Source organism: Myotis nattereri (assembly GCF_964212035.1).
Source record: "Myotis nattereri genome assembly, chromosome: 20".
Lineage (NCBI taxonomy): Eukaryota > Metazoa > Chordata > Mammalia > Chiroptera > Vespertilionidae > Myotis > Myotis nattereri.
The window spans coordinates 11,479,949-11,499,260 of record NC_138096.1 but is presented as its reverse complement, the minus strand read 5'-3'; positions in this window follow the sequence as shown (position 1 = coordinate 11,499,260).

The window sequence follows — 19,312 nt, the reverse complement described above, 5'->3', positions numbered from 1 at the left end:
CAAGGAAGTTGGAGGGAGGAGGCATGAACGTAACACAGTCCACGTGAGCTCTAGAAGGGTGTAGGCAACAGCAGAGGGGGCGAGAGGAGAGGTTTCCGTGGCACGGAGCACGGTGTGGGATGACGTGGAGCCTGGAGGGCATGCACAGTAGGGCACTGAAGGTTGCGTAGGATTTCGAGAAGCTGGAAGGAGGAGGAAGTACTTTTCAGAGAGGGAGAATACGTTAAAAATGAAAAGCGTGGAGTTAAGAGGGTTGGTGGTCTTGGAGAACTATTCCAGGACACACAGACTCTTTGTCCCCCTTTTTCTTGAAGAACACCCCGCCCCTCCCCACAGGGTTGGCCTGGCCCTGGGAGCCATCCCTGCTGTGGGTATTTGGCAGGGACACAGGGACAGGAGTCAGGCATCGGAGACGGCACCTGTGATGGGGGTCCTCCTGGACCCTCCAGCCTGGCCTTGACTATTGCCCATCCAGGGTGCGAGGCAGGAGGCTGATTTGTAGTCTCCATCAGCAGTTAACGAGTGAGCCCCTCCAAGCCCTCCCCCGGCACAGGTGCGCTCAGACACACGGGCCCGAAGCTAGACACCGCTTCTCAGACAGTGCCTCCAGATGCTTGTCCAGGAAATACAACCATTTCCCCATGTCAAAGTATCTGTCTTAGGCCTGGCCGGTGTGGGTCAGTGGGTGAGCATCCACCTATGAACCAGGAGGTCACAGTATGATTCCCGGTCAAGGGCACATGCCTGGGTTGCGGGCTCCATCCCCAATGTGAGGTGTGCAGGAGGCGGCCGATCAATGATTCTTTCTCATCATTGATGTTGCTCTCTCTCTCCCTTCCTCTCTGAAATAAATTTTTAAAAAACCTGTCTCAGGTTGGGCTCCCCGAGGCAAAGTGGGAGCCAGGGCTGGGGTTCCTGTGATTTGCTGAGGGTCAGCTCTGCAGCAGAAACCTCTCAGAGATGGAGGGAAGTGGGGTGGAGGCGAGGCGGGCCCGGGCAGGATGTGATCTAAGGTGAGCTCTGGCGCTGGCTGCGTTCAGGGGGTGCCGTGGGGTGATGGGGGCTAACCTCACATTGCTGAGGGGTCCTCCCCTGAGGTAAGGGGGGGCTACGATTTTCCTTTTTTTGTTTTTTAATCTTCACCCAAGGAGTGAGGATATTTTCCCCCTTGCTTCTTAGGGAGAGTGGAAAGGAGGAGGGAGGGGGAGAGAGAAACATGGATGTGAGAGAGACACATTGACTGGTTGCCTCTTGCATGCAACCCAACAGGAGGAGGGGATCAAGCCTGCAACCCAAGTACGTGTCCTTGACTGGAAATCAAACCAGAGACTCACTGGTGCGCAGGCCAGTGCTCTAACCACTAAGCCACAGTGGCCAGGGCCGGGGGCATTGTCCTGGTAGGCTGTGTCAGACGGGGGCTGTGGGTTCTGTTGGGAGGCTCAGCTCTGTGGCATGGCCCTGGTCAGCAGAGCTCTTGGAGGAGGGTGGGTGTGAGCTGCCAGCCAGCCCACACTCCTAGCGGCTGGCGAATGGATGGGTAAGCCCAGTGCAGTAGGTCTAAGCAGAGCTGGGCTGGCACCCCACAGCCTCTGCTATGACATCAGCATGGGACTTAACACCGCGATGCAGTTCAAGGTCACCCTTCATCCAATCCCACTTCCCTGGGCCCAGACTAAGGCTCTGCCCACCTGCCCAAGAAGCCAGGAACCATTAGGCTCTGCCCACCTGCCCAGAAGCCAGGAACCATCAGCAGCCTTCGGTTGGCAGCAACACAAAGACGAGGCCAAAGCTTTGCCATTTAGTTCCTTGCCACAGGCCAGTAGCTCTCCCAGGCAGGGCAGGGTGTCCCGGCATGTTCTCTGCAAACCAAGGAAGGCAATTACTACGGTCCCTCAGTACACACACCCCAGGGGTCAGGACTTGGGAAGGGTGTGTGTAGCTTTCTTCTTTTCCAGTTCTACAGGAAGTCACACTGGCTTCGGAATTGCACTATCTACGATGTAGGGGTGGGTCTTTTTTTGGAAAATGGATTCATATTGAATCACTTTGATAGTATCAGAAAGGCATGCTTCCTCATTATTACGTGGAAAAGCAAACCATGACACATCTGTTTGAGACTCCCAGGTTTTCTTACTGTCATTGGACCATGAAGTTTTTCACGTTAAATGCAGAAGGAAACGGAACGATCGTTTCAGATCTGCATCCATTCAGATGAGGACCCAGGAAATGGTGGCTTTTAAGGAGGGGGGTGGACGTGAGATGGGGAGGGAGGATGGGAGGAACGAGCTTTTCCAGATTAAAAAACAAACAGCAGCATCATCTTCAAAAACTTTTCCAGCCGAAACCGGTTTGGCTCAGTGGATAGAGCGTTGGCCTGCGGACTGAAAGGTCCCAGGTTCGATTCCGGTCAAGGGCATGTACCTGGGTTGTGGGCACATCCCCAGTAGGAGATGTGCAGGAGGCAGCTGATCGATGTTTCTCTCTCATCAATGTTTCTGACTCTCTCTCTCTCTCCCTTCCTCTCTGTAAAAAAATCAATAAAATATATATAAAAAAATTTTTTTCCCCCAGCAAGACACTTTGCTCCAAATCGACTTGAAATTTCTGATGTAATCCATTTTTAGGATTTTATACACACAGACTTACAAAATGAGGATCATAGGGTGTCCCCCAAAATGTATAGACACACTTTGAATAATCATAAAGGCAGTGTTTAATAATATACATCTCATTTTCAAAATTAAGCTATCAGCTATTAAGGTGTGTATATATTTTTGGGGGGACACTCTATAGTTAGTAACCTCTTCATTTTTTAAAATATATTTTTAATTGATTTTTAGAGAGGAAGGGAGAGGGAAAGACAGAAACAGCAATGATGAGAATCATCCATCAGCTGCCTCCTGCATACCCTCTCCTGGGGATCGAGTCTGCAACCCAGACATGTGCCATGACAGGGAACTGAACCATGACCTCCTGGTTCATAGGTTGATGCTCAACCACTGAGCCACACCAGCGGGGCAGTAACCGTTTTTAAATTAATAATGCATATTTTCATTAATGCAAGTATTATTTTTTTTCGAAAGCATATCTATACATGGACAGCCTTCCATTTTATGCATGTACCATCCTGGGTTTAATTAATACTCTATTCTATGTTTATTTCCAGGGCAGTGACATTTTGATGGTAGCTATGCCCAGCGCCAAACAACAAACCATGAATCAAATAGGCCAGAGTCCTATTGCTTGGTTACAGGATTTCTTTTGTCATGGAATGAAAGCTGTAACAGTACATCTGCATTTCAGAACAACACAGCTGCTAAGCAGTTCTTGATGAAATGCCTCGTGAGGAAGACCAGTGGTATTCAAAAGTACAGTTTTATTTCAAAACTATGCAACACATCATGTACTTCCACAAGCAGGGTTTTCCATCCCAAGCCTTCTGAGGTAAAGGAAATGGGCATAATCCTCATTTCCACAGTAAAATTAAAATAATGCCATTACACCAAGCCGCTAGTGACTCCTAGAAAATGATGTTTAATTAGAAACAAACCAACAAACGACATTTCATCACTAGCTTTTTGGGGGTTTGTTTGCAAGTTATTCATTACTAAGACTATGTGAGAAATACCAGTGGGTTTGAAAGTTCATATAAGCCACACCATTTTTTTCAGGCCCCTGGAAGTTCTGGGCCCAAAATGTGCCTTCAGAGCTCGTGTTCTCGTTTTTTTTTTGTTGTTTTTTTTTTTTTTTGGGGGGGGGGTGTTATAAGTTCTTGTGTAAAAACTGAGTAGAGTGTCACTAGATAATCTCTATAGTCCCCTTCTGTTCTAGGAACACACATTCTAAGAAAAGAAATGCAGAAATTCCCAGAGTTAGGCCCAGGACACGGGGTATCGCATTTTTTCTTTTTTAATGTTTTTATTGATTTTAGAGAGAGGCTGCCTCCTGCACGCCCCCTACTGAGGATCCAGCCCAAAACCCAGGCATATGCCCTTACCAGGAATCAAATTGTGACCTCTTGGCTCCTGGGTTGATGCTCAACCACTGAGCCACACAGCTAGGGGCTATACATGGACAGCCTTTCATTTTATGGATGTACCAACCTGTGTTTAATCAATACTCTGTTCTATGTTTATTTCCAGGGCAGTGACATTTTGATGGTAGCTATGCCCAGCGCCAAACAACAAATCATGAATCAAATAGGCTGGGTATTGCATTCTTTTTAAAAAATATATATATATATTTTATTGATTTCAGAGAGGAAGGGAGAGGGAGAGAGAGAGAAAGAACATCAATGATGAGAGAGAGTCATCAATCGGCTGCCTCCTGCACACCAGGTACCAGGGATCGAGCCCACAACCCGGGCATGTGCCCTGACCTGACCGGGAATCAAACCGTGACCTCCTGGTTCATAGGTCAACACTCAACCAAGCCACACCAGCTGGGCAGATTCACAGGCTTTCAGTGCTAGAAGGCACCGTGTGGAATCCACGCAGTCCCTTCATTTTCCACGTGGGGAAGTGCCTGCTACACCTGTCCGGGGGAAAGAGTCAGGCCACGCACCACCCAAACCCGTGTGCGTTCACCTGACTCCTAAGCTCTGCAGCAGTGTTGCTGACAAACGTGGATTCATGATCATCCAACAGAGAGTTTATTCCATGGGCCTCGTGACTAGAACCCTTTAAATAGGACTTTTTTTCTTGTTTTGTTATGTTTCGCTTTGTTAGGAGGCTCAAAGATGGCAATTAAGCTCATCCGCGTGGAGTGCTCCTCGAACGGGAGAAGGCTGTTTTGGTCTCCATCCTGTGCGAATAAATTGAAAACCATCATCTGTCTTTCCCGGAGTCCCTATCTGCCTGTTCCGAGACTCAATCCTGCGGCTAAAAGCACGGCCAGAAATAGCAACACAGAAAAATAGATGCGAACCGGCGGTAACAAGGGGGTAGGCAGAGGATGGCTGGGGCGGCCTGTTCTGTTTATTAGATTCCAGGCTTAAAATAGGAGCGGGAATACACTAGTCTTGTGGACAAGGGCTGATTTCGAAATAAAATTTATTATTTCCAACATCAGCTGGCCCCGGGGGGCAAAAGGTAGTTCAGCTTTGCCACAAGTCACTTTGCAGCCGACTTGCCTGCAGCTAAGCCTTGCAGCGAGCCTGAACTTGCAGGCCGTGGTAGCGAATTCTCTGAGGCTGCAAGGTGGGAGGCGGGAAGGCATGCTCTGATCCCCATCATTTTCCCTGATGTAGGTGTTGTTGGGTGGATTAAGTGTTATTAGCAGCTAGAATGAACCCTACAGCCTAGAAAGTAGGGGTGGGGATGTGAGAAGTAGGCAGCCAGCCCCGGAGAACTGAAATCTGCCTGGTCATGCAAAAATTCAGAGTTCGACCCAAGGCCAGGGGGTGGGGCTTGCGTTTCTGCTTGTTTCTTCATCTACTCACTGGGACATTGCTTCTTCTTCTTTTTTTTTAAGGTTTAGTCTCATCTTTAATGACAAATCCAGTATCATTCACAAGCCTTTGTACTCTTTGTTGTTGTTGCTGTTGTTAATCCTCACCCGAGGATATTTTCCCATTGATATTTAGTGACAGTGGAAGGGAAAGGGAGAGACAGAGAGAAATGTTGATGTGAGAGAGACACATCGACTGGTTGCCTCTGTGGACTGGGGATTGAACCTGCAACTGAGGTACATGCCTTGACTGGACTCGAACCCAGGACCCTTTAGTCCTCAGGGCTGACACTCTATCCACTGAGCCAAACTGGCTAGAGCTCACCGGGGGGTTTGTAACCCGTTTATCCCAGGGGTGAGGGTGTAGGACTGCCCCACTCCCCAAGCACTGATGGACCGTGAGTGTGGATGTTCCTCCGTCCCACTCAAGGACGGTCAGGGTTCGCTTAGCTAAGGCCCATCACTCCAGCTGCCTCCCTGCCCTGATGAGTGGAGAGTGTGCCAATGGCCCACACTTCATTCCCAACCAAAGCCGCCACCCGGTGTAGTCCCTTCACCTCAGCTATTTCTGTAGAGGAGCTGTGCAGAAATGGGGGCAAATTCTACCCTCTGTAACTCCTTTTTCCTGAGATGTTTGCAATAGTCATACAAGCAACCGGCAGCCCACTGTCCCGGGAGCCCCTTCTCCAATGCAAGCTCATTCACTGTCACAACTTCCTTCGGCAACGGCATGGGCGGTCTGGCGCAGGGGGAGGGGGTGTGGGGGATGGGTGGGGAGGATGGGGGTGGGGGCGGGGTGGGGGACTGTCATTTTCTGCTTGATGTTATGCCTTGTTTAAATGTTCCATAAGCCCGGATTATTATTATACCAAGAAAAAAAACAGGATATAGAATCATATTGGTAAAAGAGTCACAAAGCAGCACTGAGTATCTTGAATTAGGATCGAAGTACTTACAGCATCCTGATTGAAGATCATTTGTAATATCGGGCAGTTTTACCTGAAGAGTCTGTTGTTAGTCAGGTTTTTTTTTTTTTTTTTTTTTTTAGTATTATGATAGCGATATTAAAAAAAGTAAGATCATATGAAACTGACATCACAGGTCCTCAATACACACACACACACACACACACACACACACACACTTTTATAAAAATGTGATACAGGAAGTTTTAGTCAGAACAGGGTGATATATTTGACAAACTTCATGGGGATCAAACCAATAATGTCATTATGTATTCTTAGCAGACCTATTTTTCCCCCCTTAGGAGCATGAAAAAAAAAGGATTTTTCTTCAAAGCCAGTAGCTCTTGCTTATTTTCCCCCAATCCCTGTGAAGTATAGCAGTAAAGAATTTCATAATTTCCTTGAAGAATTGCCCTTTGTATTTCACAATGCCTTGCAAATGAATGGGATAGGTGAATCAGCTTAATAAATATACTGAGGTCCATCTTGTTCCACTTATAGCTCCTGGATGAAATAGAATCACCAAAAGGAAGGAAGCTGACTAAAAAAAAAATTATACGCTTAAATGAAGGGAATCATTCATTATTGACTCAGACACATGTGCAAAAACCTACGTGCCGTGCCCCTAGCGGAGCCCTGCGGAATGGTACAAAACTTCTAAATAAAACATTCTTATCTCGCATGTTTGCCAAAATAATGAATCATAGTGGGCTGCTGTCCGTAAGCTATCAGCCAGTGACGTGTGTTCCTCTCGCTCCCTTTTAACGTTAGAACACGCGGTTGGAGCGTTGATCACCCCAACTAGACTCCCAGGACCATCCTGATCCCAGGACAATCCCTGCCTCATGTGGCTGATCTTCTGCAAAAAGCCCGTGATGGGCACCGATTCCCGACAGCGTCACAATCTGTCAACATCTGAATAAGACATAGACTCCCAGGCGTCTCCTCTTCCTTCAGCCTGCTTTCCAGCCCCGGCTTTCTTTCTCTGGCATGTCACTGAAAAGCTTGCAAATATACTAAATACAGAATAATCAAACTGTGGATGAAGCTATTACCTCTCTTACCCAAGCAGTGTTTCACTTGTACAAGGAGGAGATGCATGCTTCCAGAACATGTGAGCCCTTGCTGAAATATGAGAAGGCCTTAAGAGCAGTTTTTTATTTATTTTTTATTTTTTATTAATCCTTTTTTTATTATTTTTTATTGCTAAAAGTATTACAAAGGGTATTACATATGTGTCCTTTTTTTTCCCCGCCCTTGACAATCCCTGGCTTCCCCTACCCCCCAGTGTCTTATGTCCATTGGCTATGCTTATATACATGCATACAAGTCCTTCGGTTGATCTCTTACCCCCCTCCCACCTGCCCCCAACCCTCCCCGGCCTTCCCGCTGCAGTATGACAATCTGTTTGAGGCAGCTCTGCCTCTGTGTCTATTATTGTTCATAAGTTTATAATGGTCTTTATTATCCATGAATGAGTGAGATCATGTGGTATTTTTCCTTCATTGACTGGCTTATTTCACTTAGCATATTGCTCTCCAGTTCCATCCATGCCGTTGCAAATGGTAAGAGTTCCTTCTTTTTTACAGCAGCATAGTATTCCATAGTGTAGATGTACCACAGTTTTCTAATCCATTCATCTACTGATGGGCACTTGGGCTGTTTCCAGATCTTAGCTATGGTGAATTGAGCTGCTATGAACATAGGGGTGCATATATCCTTTCTGATTGGTGTTTCTGGTTTCTTGGGATATATTCCTAGAAGTGGGATCACAGGGTCAAATGGGAGTTCCATTTTCAGTTTTTTGAGGAAACTCCATACTGTCTTCCATAGTGGCTGCACCAGTCTGCATTCCTACCAGCAGTGCACGAGTGTTCCTTTTTCTCCACATCCTCTCCAGCACTTGTTGTTTGTTGATTTGTTGATGATAGCCAGTCTGACAGGTGTGAGATGGTACCTCATTGTTGTTTTGATTTGCATCTCTTGGATGATTAGTGACTTTGACCATGTTTTCATATGTCTCTTGGCTTTCTGACTGTCCTCTTTTGAAAGGTATCTATTTAGGTCCTTTGCCCATTTTTTTATTGGATTGTTTATCTTCCTTTTGTTAAGTTGTATGAGTTCCCTATAAATGTTGGAGATTTAGGCCCTTATCAGATATGACATTGGCAAATATGTTTTCCCACGCAGTGCGTTTTCTTGTTGTTTTTTGTTGATGGTTTCTTATGCTGTGCAGAAGCTTTTTATTTTGATGTAGTCCCATTTGTTCATTTTCTCTTTAGTTTCAAGTGCCCTAGGAGCTGTATCAGTGAAGAAATTGCTTCGGCATATGTCTGAGATTTTATTGCCTTTGGAGTCTTCTAGAATTTTTATGGTTTCCCGTCGTACATTTAAGTCCTTTATCCATTTTGAGTTTATTTTTGTGTATGGTGCAAGTTGGTGGTCTAGTTTCATTTTCTTGCATATATCTGTCCAATTTTCCCAATACCATTTATTGAAGAGACTATCTTGACTCCATTGTATGTTCTTGCCTCCTTTGTCAAATATTAGTTGAGCATATTGGTTCGGGCCGATTTCTGGGCTAAGAGCAGTTTTTTAAATGGTAACATAGTCCACATTCACTGTGGATTTTTTGGGGGGTTACAAAAATGTATAAAGAACACAATAAAAGTAATGCATTATTCTGCTACCTAGAGATCACCACTAACTTTTTTTAAAAAAAATCTTCACCCTAAGATATGTTATTTTCATTGACTAGAGCAGGGGTCCTCAAACTACGGCCTGCGGGCCACATGCAAATACAAATATTGTATTTGTTCCCGTTTTGTTTTTTTTACTTCAAAATAAGATATGTGCAGTGTGCATAGGAATTTGTTCATAGTTTTTTTTTTAAACTATAGTCCGGCCCTCCAATGGTCTGAGGGACCGTGAACTGGCCCCCTGTTTAAAAAGTTTGAGGACCCCTGGACTAGAGAGAGAGGAAGGTAGAGGGAGAGACAGAAACATCGATCAGTTGCCTCCCACACATGCCCTGATCAGGGATCAAACCCGCAACCTGGGTATGTGCCCTGACTGGGAATCAAACTCACAACCCTTCGGTGCATGGGACAATGCTCCAAGTAACTGGCCAGGGTTTTTCCTTTTTAAATAAAAAAACACATATACATTTAAAAATTATTTTTAGAATTTATTTTTATTGCTGGCAGCATTACAGATGTCCCCATCCTCCCCTTGGCCACCTCCACCCAGCCCCACAGATACATTTTGTACCCCACTTGGATCTTGTGGTAAGTCACTTACCCCGTATCACCCAATGGCAAAGCTGCCCTTTTAAACTGTGAAACACTACACAGATGCACGTCTGCAGCTTTCCGATCTTCAGTTCTGAGACTGAGAAAGACCAATGCGTCACTCGGGGAACGTGAAGAAGCTGCCTGTTTGGCAATTTCCAGGACAGTGTGATCCCTCCGTGCCTGAGCCCACCATCCAGTCTGTTGAACTGAGACGGGCTTTCTGTTTTCCAGCGGAGATCAGATGGGGAAGCATCTTCCAACATTCCTGTAAATGTCCTAGCATCTCACTGGGTGGCGTGGGAAGCTTCGGTTTTGTCCAGCAGCTTCATCAGGGCAGCTGGGGTGACTGGGTGGAAGCTTTGAAAACAGATGAATGGACTTTTTTTAGTGAACTATTAGCACGAGTAGGAAATCAGCCCAGCCTGTGCTGCCCAATGGTTAAGTGTCTACCTATGAACCAGGAGGTGACAGCTTGAATTTCCGGTCAGGGCACAGCCCGGGTTGCGGGCTTGATCTTCAGTGAGGGGTGTGCAGGAGGCAGCTGATCGATGATTCTCATCATTGATTTTTTATTTCTTTCTCCCTCTCCCTTCCTCTCTGAAATCAATAATAATAATAATAATAATAATAATAATAATAATAATAAAATAAAAAAGAGTAGTAAAAGAGCCATGTATAAGTTATGGGGACTTGTGGTTCAAGGAAGACATTTGGGGTGTTCTAAAGTCAACAGTGGTGGAAGAGTAGTTTTACACAATTTACATGCAATGCTGAGAAATTTCTTTACCTTCTACCATTATGAAAAAAAGCAGAAGTGGCGCCAGCCTGTTTGGCAGAGTGGACAGAGTGCTGACCTACAGACAAAAGGGTCCCGGGTTTGATTCTGGTCAAGGGCACACACCTTGGCTGCAGGCTCCTTCTCCTCGGCCCGGGCCCTGGTCCGGGCTCGTGCAGGAGGCAATCAATTAATGTGTCTCTCTCACATCGATGTTCCTGTCTGTCTTTCCCTCTCTCTTCCACTCTCCCTAAAAATCAATGGAAAAATATCCTCGGGTGAGGATTAACCAACAACGACAACAACAAAAAAGCAGAAGTGATGGACTGAGAAAGAAATACGCTTTTGGGGTTGCCTTGGTAACATAAACAGAGATGTCACTACAGAGACGCTTGGTCCTGTGGGGCCCCAACACACCACTGCTGCTTGGGACCCCACTTCAGTGCCGCTCCAGACACATTCCCCGCAGCCTGTATGGAAGCGTGGCACCTGCTGGCGTGGCTCTGGCATCTGTGGCAAGCTGTTCATTTCCACAAGTTGCTCTAGTCACCAGGAAGCTGCCGGCAGATGAGGGAGGCAGAGTGCCGTATGGATAAAGGTGGCACCGGCCTGAACCCCGGGGAAATTGCTAGAACCTTTCAGAGGAATCTGGAAGGACTGGCCTGTGAGCCAGGGCTGTGGCACAGTTCACTTCTTCAGCCTGGGCCCGCACGCATGACCACAGGGCGCAGCGAGAAAGGAAGCCTTCATCACGTGTGCAAGCCTATCGTTGGAGTTCCCATAACATGACGGAGACTTTCCATTCTGGGGGACGGAGGGGTGACCAAGACAGATGATGTCCTTGTTCCCTTAGTTTAAGTAGATAATAAACAATGTAATCAAACTTCCTTTTTTTCCCCCCCTGTTGCTATATTAGATCTAGAAGCTGTAAGTGGAAAAATGTGAACCCTGCATGTTTAGATAGCATATTCTGGTAGAGGAGAAAGGCACTAAATATGTTAGGAAAAATAAGAGAAACGTTGGATTACGATAAGGGCAATACAGAAAAATTAAGATAGGACTGTGAATGTTAGGAAGTCTCTATTGGCTGTTTTATTTTGAATATATTTTTATTGATTTCAGAGAGGAAGGGAGCGGGGGGGGGGGAGAGAGAGAGAGAGAGAGAGAGAGAGAGAGAGAGAAACATCAATGATGATAGAGAATCACTGATCAGCTGCCTCCTGCACGCCCCACACTGGGGATCCAGCCTGCAACCTGGGCCTGTGCCCTGACCGCGAATCGAACCGTGACCCCCTGGTTCACAGGTCGATGCTCAACCACCAGCTGGGCTCCACTGGCTATTTTCTACTGGGTGGTCAGGGAAGGCCTTTCTAAGGAGGTGGCATTAAAACTGAGGCCCCAATGCCTGGAAGGGCAAGGCATGCAAATTTGAGGGAGGGGAAGGGGGGTGAGATGGGCAGAAGCATGGTTCATGCCTCACACGGCTGGTCTTCTCAAAAATGACCACCTCCACCCACTGCCCCAGGTTATCTAGAGTTGACGGTATTGCTAATATTCCGGGCTTGTGAATGATTCACTTTTGAAATTTACTCAGGCCCTAACCGGTTTGGCTCAGTGGATAGAGCGTCAGCCTGAGGACTCAAGGGTCCCAGGTTCGATTCCGGTCAAGGGCATGTACCTTGGTTGCGGGCACATCCCCAGTAGGGAGTGTGCAGGAGGAGGCTGATGGATGTTTCTCTCTCATCGATGTTTCTAACTCTCTATCCCTCTTCCTTCTTCTCTGTAAAAAATCAATAAAATGTATTAAAAAAAGAAATTTACTCAGATATGCTTAACTTCATTTATAATAAGAGACATGCTGGTTAAGAACTACCCTGAGGTTCAATAGTGTGGCGAAGGCTTGGGAGGGGCAGGTGAGGGGAGGAGGGCGTCCATGGGAAAAACAGCAACAACAATGACAACAAAAACCAGAGGGGACATCTGTAATACTTTCAACAATAAAGATAAATTAAATAAAAACTCTTCTGAGGTCGTTTTTCACCTATCTGACTGGCAAAGACGGAAAAGTTGGGTAACGAGGGATTCCCTTTCCTCTGCTTGCCTGTGGGGTGAGGATCGCTGGGCCAAGGGACTGTGCTCACCCAGATACTCTCTCTTGCTCCAGGTCATGTTCCAAGGACCTCGGACCCTGGAATTCTCCCCTCCAAGGGTCCTTAGCCACTTCCACAGGGTCCAGCCAGGGTCCAGCCACTTCTAGGGCCAAGGCATAGCTGTGTGTCAAGTGTGGGTTGTCAACAGACGTGGGACATACAGCCAGGCTGTCCACACGTGTACGAGGGGCCCCTGGTAGTGAAGGCTGGAGCCAGAGGCGAGAAGAGGAAGGAGGGGGCTGTGGCCGGGGTCCCTGCATTTACAGTCTTGTCCTGGGTCTTGCAGGTGGTAGCAGAGATGGGGTTAGTCCATCTCATTTTTATAACAGCCCAGAACGAGTCGCCCGTCTTGTGTGCATTATCACTGCATTAATTTTCTCCAGACATTTTCTGGACATTTCTTTTAAATGCCTTCGAATTATCTTTTGAAAGTGCGGAAGAAAAGATTGTCAGCTAATGCGCTGGAACTCTATTACAGATTCAGATGTCACAGTGACCAGGCAAGTAATAGAAATGAGAGAAGCCAGCTGGAATGAGAGATGGTAAGACGAGGTGGGGACGCGGGCGAAGCAGAGAACATGCCTAAAGGCAGAGCAGCTACTCAGCTTTACAATCACCGGGTGGGAATAGGGTACCCAGTTTATTTTTATTTAAGTGGGGAAAAATTCTGATTATTGGTTAAAATTTCTCAAGTTAAAAATGTAAATTTAGCCGTGGCTAGTGTTCCTCAGTGGTTAGAGCACTGGTTGGAGTACGGTGGAAGGGTCACAGATTCAATTCCCAGTCAAGGGCACGTACCTGGGTTGTGGGATCGATCCCTGGCCCCAGTTGGGGCACGAGTGGGAGGCAACGGATCTATTTGTCTCTCTCACATCACTGTTTCTTTCCCTCCCCCGCCGCCCCTCCCCCCCAACATCTGGCCTGCAGGCTATATCATTTGGTCTGGCCATGCATAGGCACAAAATAAGTCTGGACTCAAAAGTCAATAAATCTAGGCGTTTTTCATAATTTTTAAGTTGCTAATTTTGAATGGCCCTCAAATGATGTTAATGGCCCTTAGCAGAAAAATGGTTCCCTGCTCCTGCTCTAGAGAATGGACAGGAAAAATATCCTCGTGTAAGGATTAACAACAAAAAAAAAGCAAATTAAAAGAAAAGTAATTTATTCTTTGCCAAACAAACAAATACCTCTGGGGCTGAATCCAGCCCGGGGCTGTCGGTTTGCAACCTCTGGTCTAAAACTCTCGGTGAAATGGGTGGTGGCCAGCTGAGAGCTAGTGTGGACCACGCCTTAGTAACTGCACTGGCATCTGGGCATACTCCCCACGTCCAACCGTGAAGGGGTTGCCTGGAGATCTGTCAGGAGGTGGGAGGCTTGACTTTCTCTCACTGTCCAGGCAACCCACTCGTCCACTGTGAGTCATAGTTTTTCACCTTTTAGATAGAAGATAAGACTGCAAGTTGTTGTTGTTTTAAAATACATTTTATTGATTTTTTACAGAGAGGAAGGGAGAGGGACAGAGAGCCAGAAACATCGATGAGAGAGAAACATCGATCAGCTGCCTTCTGCACGCCCCCCACTGGAAATGAACCTGCAACCCTTCAGTCCGCAGGCCAACGCTCTATCCACTGAGCCAAACCGGCCAGGGCTGTTGTTTTTTTTTTTTTTCTTAAGATTGACTTATTTTTAAAAGTTTTAACAAACTTTCAGCATAAAATTCAATCGTATCATGGAAGTCATTTTTGCCCATTTTGATCTTATAACATATAGTTATATTTCAATGTACATTTGGTCCCCAAACTAAATTTGATAAGTTTTGTTTGTTGACAAATCATGTTTTTCCCCCCAGTTAATTTAAAATCAGTATCACTTTAAAAAATATTTTTATTGATTTCAGAGAAGGGAGAGACAGAAACATTAATGATGAGAGAGAATTATTGATCCTCTGCCCCCTGCACACTTCCAGTGCCCTTGACTGGAATCAAACCCGGGACCCTTCAGTCTGCAGGGCGATGCTCTATCCACTGAGCCAAACTGGCTAGGGGGAGAACAGGTCTTTTTAAAAAATTAAGTTAATACCCAATCTACAGTAGGTGCTTGAAAAATGTTACATTTAGATTGAAGAATGAAACCCTGGATTATGGTCTTTTATAATATCCAAAAACCATTCTCAAAAATATTCAAGTAAATCAGAATTTTAATTTTTTTTATTATATATTTTATTGATTTCTTACAGAGAGGAAGGGAGAGGGATAGAGAGTCAGAAACATCGACCAGCTGCCTCCTGTACACCCCCTACTGGGGATGTGCCCGCAACCAAGGTACATGCCCTTGACCGGAATCGAACCTGGGACCTTTCAGTCCGCAGGCCGACGCTCTATCCGCTCTATCCGCTCTATCCGCTGAGCCAAACCGGTTAGGGCAGAATTTTAATTTTTAACCATTTCATAGTTCTTACTCAAGATTTCACTTATTGCTATTGTATTTCGATTAGCCCCAACAAGCCTTTCACTTCTGTAAGTTTCTATACGGTTGTGGAAATAGCTCTTTTTGAAGCTCTTCATTCTGTTGTTACTACAGGTATAGAGCAATTTTTGTTTCTAGGATGTTGAGCGGGGTGCCACAATGAGGGTTGGCTAAATTAAAGTTTATGCAATTAATAGACCCTTTATTTGTGCTCAAGGTTATAGAGTAGTGAACTCTGTGTTCTATTTAAAATTGATAACTTGCCTGAAAACTACTTTTAGGTCAGGTGTATTTAAAAATGCTTCAGAAAATAATGGACGTGGGCCAAGTAGTTTTGTTTTGGGACTTTTTTGGGGGGTTGTGTGTTATAATGAATTCTTCTGGATCTAGCAGATGTTACGGCAGATTTCAATGTATTAGGCCTGATGCTTGCAAATCTTTAACCTCCGAAAGGAGAAGGGAGGAAAGCCTGCCTCATCGTTGGCCTAGTGATCCTCCGGCCACGCGTGCGGAATGATTTCCGTGGCGTTTGTTAGGCACAGCTGAACAAAGCCTCCTTCACGGTGGGTGTTGGATAAAAACAGCCCCGGGGTCAGCAACTTGCATTCTCAAAGAAAACGCGTGCAGTGCAGTCTGAACAAATGAAATGTCTAATTTACTGTCTTAGAGATTTCTCTGCCCAAATATCCTCCCTTTTACCCCTCAGATCCCACTGACTCTCTCAGAAACACGGTTTATCGATGTTTTCGTGCCAAACTTGAATGATCCCTTTGAGTATTCAGCATCCTTTGCTTGTTTATCCTCATACCTCTCTTCTGTTTCTCCTTTTCCGGTGTTTTCATTCCAAACAGAACGTTTTCCATGCTCTTCACAGAGAGCCAACTTATTCATGAGGAGGTGATCTAGTCCACAATGAACTCCTGGGACTGGCCCACGGGGTTGTTTTAAAAATAGATCGTATTTCCTGAGAGGAATTCCATTTAGAATTCTCACCTTCTTTGGCCAGTCTAGACATGGCCCTTTGAATAGACCTTTAAATAACACAGGAGCCTGGCCTGCGAGGCTCCGTGGCTGAGCGTTGACTTATGAACTAGGAGGTCATGGTTCAATTCTTGGATTGCGGGCTCCATCCCCAGTAGGGGGCGTGTGGGAGGCAGCCGATCCATGATTCTCTCTCATCATTGATGTTTCTATCTCTCCCTCACCCTTCCTCTCTGAAACCAATAAAAATATATATATTTTTAAAAAGCATTGGCGGCACAGTGAAGCACACATCCTTTGTGGCTCTCCATTTCCTGAAGAAGAACATTCTAACTCCTCTGCACAGAAATTACAGCCCACCAGGATGTGGCCTCACCTTCCAGCATCATCTCCCGCTACGCCCAGCCCTGGGCCGTTTGTTTCAAAACTGCAGACCAGGCTGCCTTCCTCTTTGCTGCGCAGAGGGGAGAGCTCAGGGATCACACAGGCCTGCCTACACTAAGCTTGTCTGGGAAGCGTCCAGAGAGTCACATGAGGACATGGGCTGCTTCATGTCCCCATTTCTCTTTAGATGTTACAGTCTGTCATTTGTCATCCGAATGGGCTTTCTCTTTTAGCCTATGGTAGTAACGTCTGATGGCATCTTTGACAACCGTCTCCTTTCACTGTATCGTCCTGCGTTTTATTCCAACTCTGATTTTATGGCCCCTGTCCGTGTACTGCCCTGACCTTCAGAGGTCCTTCCTTTCAATGCTGCAAGGACATCACCATTGCCACGCACACAACCCTTCGCTTTCTTACTTTCCTAGCATGGCATTTTTATTTTATTTTTTTGAGAGGTCAAAAGCAAACTTCTGAGAAATGTCAGACCAACCCAACCAACTTAATTTGTTTTCCCCTAAGGGCTCTTAACCCAATGTCCTTTCTTTTATTCTCCTTCTATTATCCAATGAAAGAAAATTGACTTAGCTCTTTCTCTTTAACCCAGTATTTTGCTCTTCAATTAATATTTATTGAGTTTCTTCCCCACTGGAGGGATAGTTTTATGCTTTGGATAATAATAAATTGTTAAATCTGTGTGCTCAAAGACACAAAATATAAAAGAGAAAGAGGGAGAAATATAGCTTACCAGATATATTTAGAAGATCACATTTCTTTTCAGAGGTTGATTTATTTATTTTTTTTCAGTTAATAACATGCTTTTTTTCTGGTAAATAGAGTAAGTTGGCTGCGAGGGGTCAGGTTTCTCGGAAGGCAACCGCTCATCCAGGTGAGGGTTACTCACCCAATTTCTCCCGTTACTGACCGGCTTTCATCTACTATTTCATGTGACGAGACAAAGCACAGACCCTGTTCACCACGTCAGTTTACCGATTGTTTTATTGTGTGTAATGGATTTTCATTTATCCAAGTAATTCTACATTTTCTAACTCGAGGCATTCACTGGTTTATTAATACACATCTTCTAAGTTAATATTGTTGGCTGCTTCCTGACCGTGGACTTGCTTTGTCCCCTTTCCGGTATGAGCTGATCCACGCTTCCTACCCCCCAACCCCTTCTTTGTACCCCTGGGAGGAGGAGACAGATGTCAGCAATGAGAGGCGCCCCCTGAAAGACTCGCCAAGACAGTGAAAGCCCCATAAACCACTCTGCTAGTCAAACACAGGGATGTTGTATAAAAAACCTTATAACGAGAATCTTTTTGTCCCTGGTTACAGAAGTAATACATGCCGTTGCAGGGAATTCAGCAATACAGTAAATCACATGACAGTTACACCATTCCACGATAATATACCATAACGTCCAGTCCCCTTGTATGGCTTGCCCTCATATGCACATAATTATATAGTTGTTTTCCCAACAGAGTTGAGATCAGATTGACAACTGCTTCTCAGCCAACATGAAGACCAGAACAGAACTTACCTAATCCTTCTCCCTCGTTATATGAAATAAGCACATTGAAAGAGACGGTAAATTGCTTGTGATTTGGCTGCTTCTCAGCGCTTTTCTTATGTTTGCTTTTCTACTTGTGGTATTTTCTTCAAATATCAGATAGTACCCAAAGTATTATCTAATCACACAGTCTTCAAAATCAAGTTTACTTCAGTGTGGCTCAGGGGTTGGGCGTCAACCTATGAACCAGGAGGTCAAGATTTGATTCCTGGTCGGGACATATGCCCAGGTTGTGGGCTCAATCCCCAGCAGGGAGCATGTAGGAGGCAGATGATCAATGATTCTCTGTCATCATTGATATTTCTATCTCTCCTTCCCCCTCTCCTCTCTGAAATGAATAAAAAAATATTTTTAAAAAAGCTTACTTCTCCTTTCACCGTAAGTCAAACTGATCCAATTGCTAGAAGAGCTAGATAAAGTAGAATGAAAAGTCTCCTGCGACAATGATCCATTTGGAATTTTGCTGTGAGTTGATGGAGGCTGGATAAGGGCCCAGTTGGGGGCACGTCAAGGTTTTCAGGCGCATGAGCAGGGCCTGGCCTACCCACCGTTTGCAAGAATAGGGAGGCGGTGGCTCAGTGTCCACAGGGCCAGTGGCAGAGAGAAGCCGAGGGCCCCGGCCTGCCAGTAGAACCTGCTGCCCTCCCACCTCTCTTCCTCTCAGGGGAGGGTTTCCTGCGCCTCCTTCCTCAGCCCCCCAAAGGAAGAGCATGCCACAGATCCCCCCTGTTTGCTTGTCAAGTTCCCTCTCTCGGGTCCCTTTTCTCCTTTCTTCTACTCAAAAGGGAAAGTGCTGTGGTTTAGAGGGGGAGGAGGGTCCAGGTCTTGGTTTTTCCAAATTTGGCAAGGGCTCCTGGTGAGGTTCCCCATGGGTGGTCCGGTTTGGTTCCTCGGCTGCTTGGGGCCACCCACAGCTGGAGATCCACCAGTCTCTCCCGAGGGGGTGGGGGTGGTGGTGGTGGTGTGGAAGGCCCCGTGAGTCCTCCGCCTCGTGCTCCCAGGCGCTGGCGTCCTGGCGCCCTGATGACATGCCTTCCAGCCCTCTGTGCCCTGAGAATTCTGCAGCCTCCTTGAGGGACTCCCGTGACTCTCCCCAACCTGACCTGCCAGGGCTAGTGCATACTGATCATATCTCTATCTCCCTCATGACTTGCACAGCCTCTGGTACTTCCTAAATATTTACCGGATTGGATTGCACAGCCGCTGAGACAAAGGACGCCTGAAAGGTCAAGTACTTTGCCTAAAGCCACACAGCCAGTAAGAAAGAGACGGAATTCAGA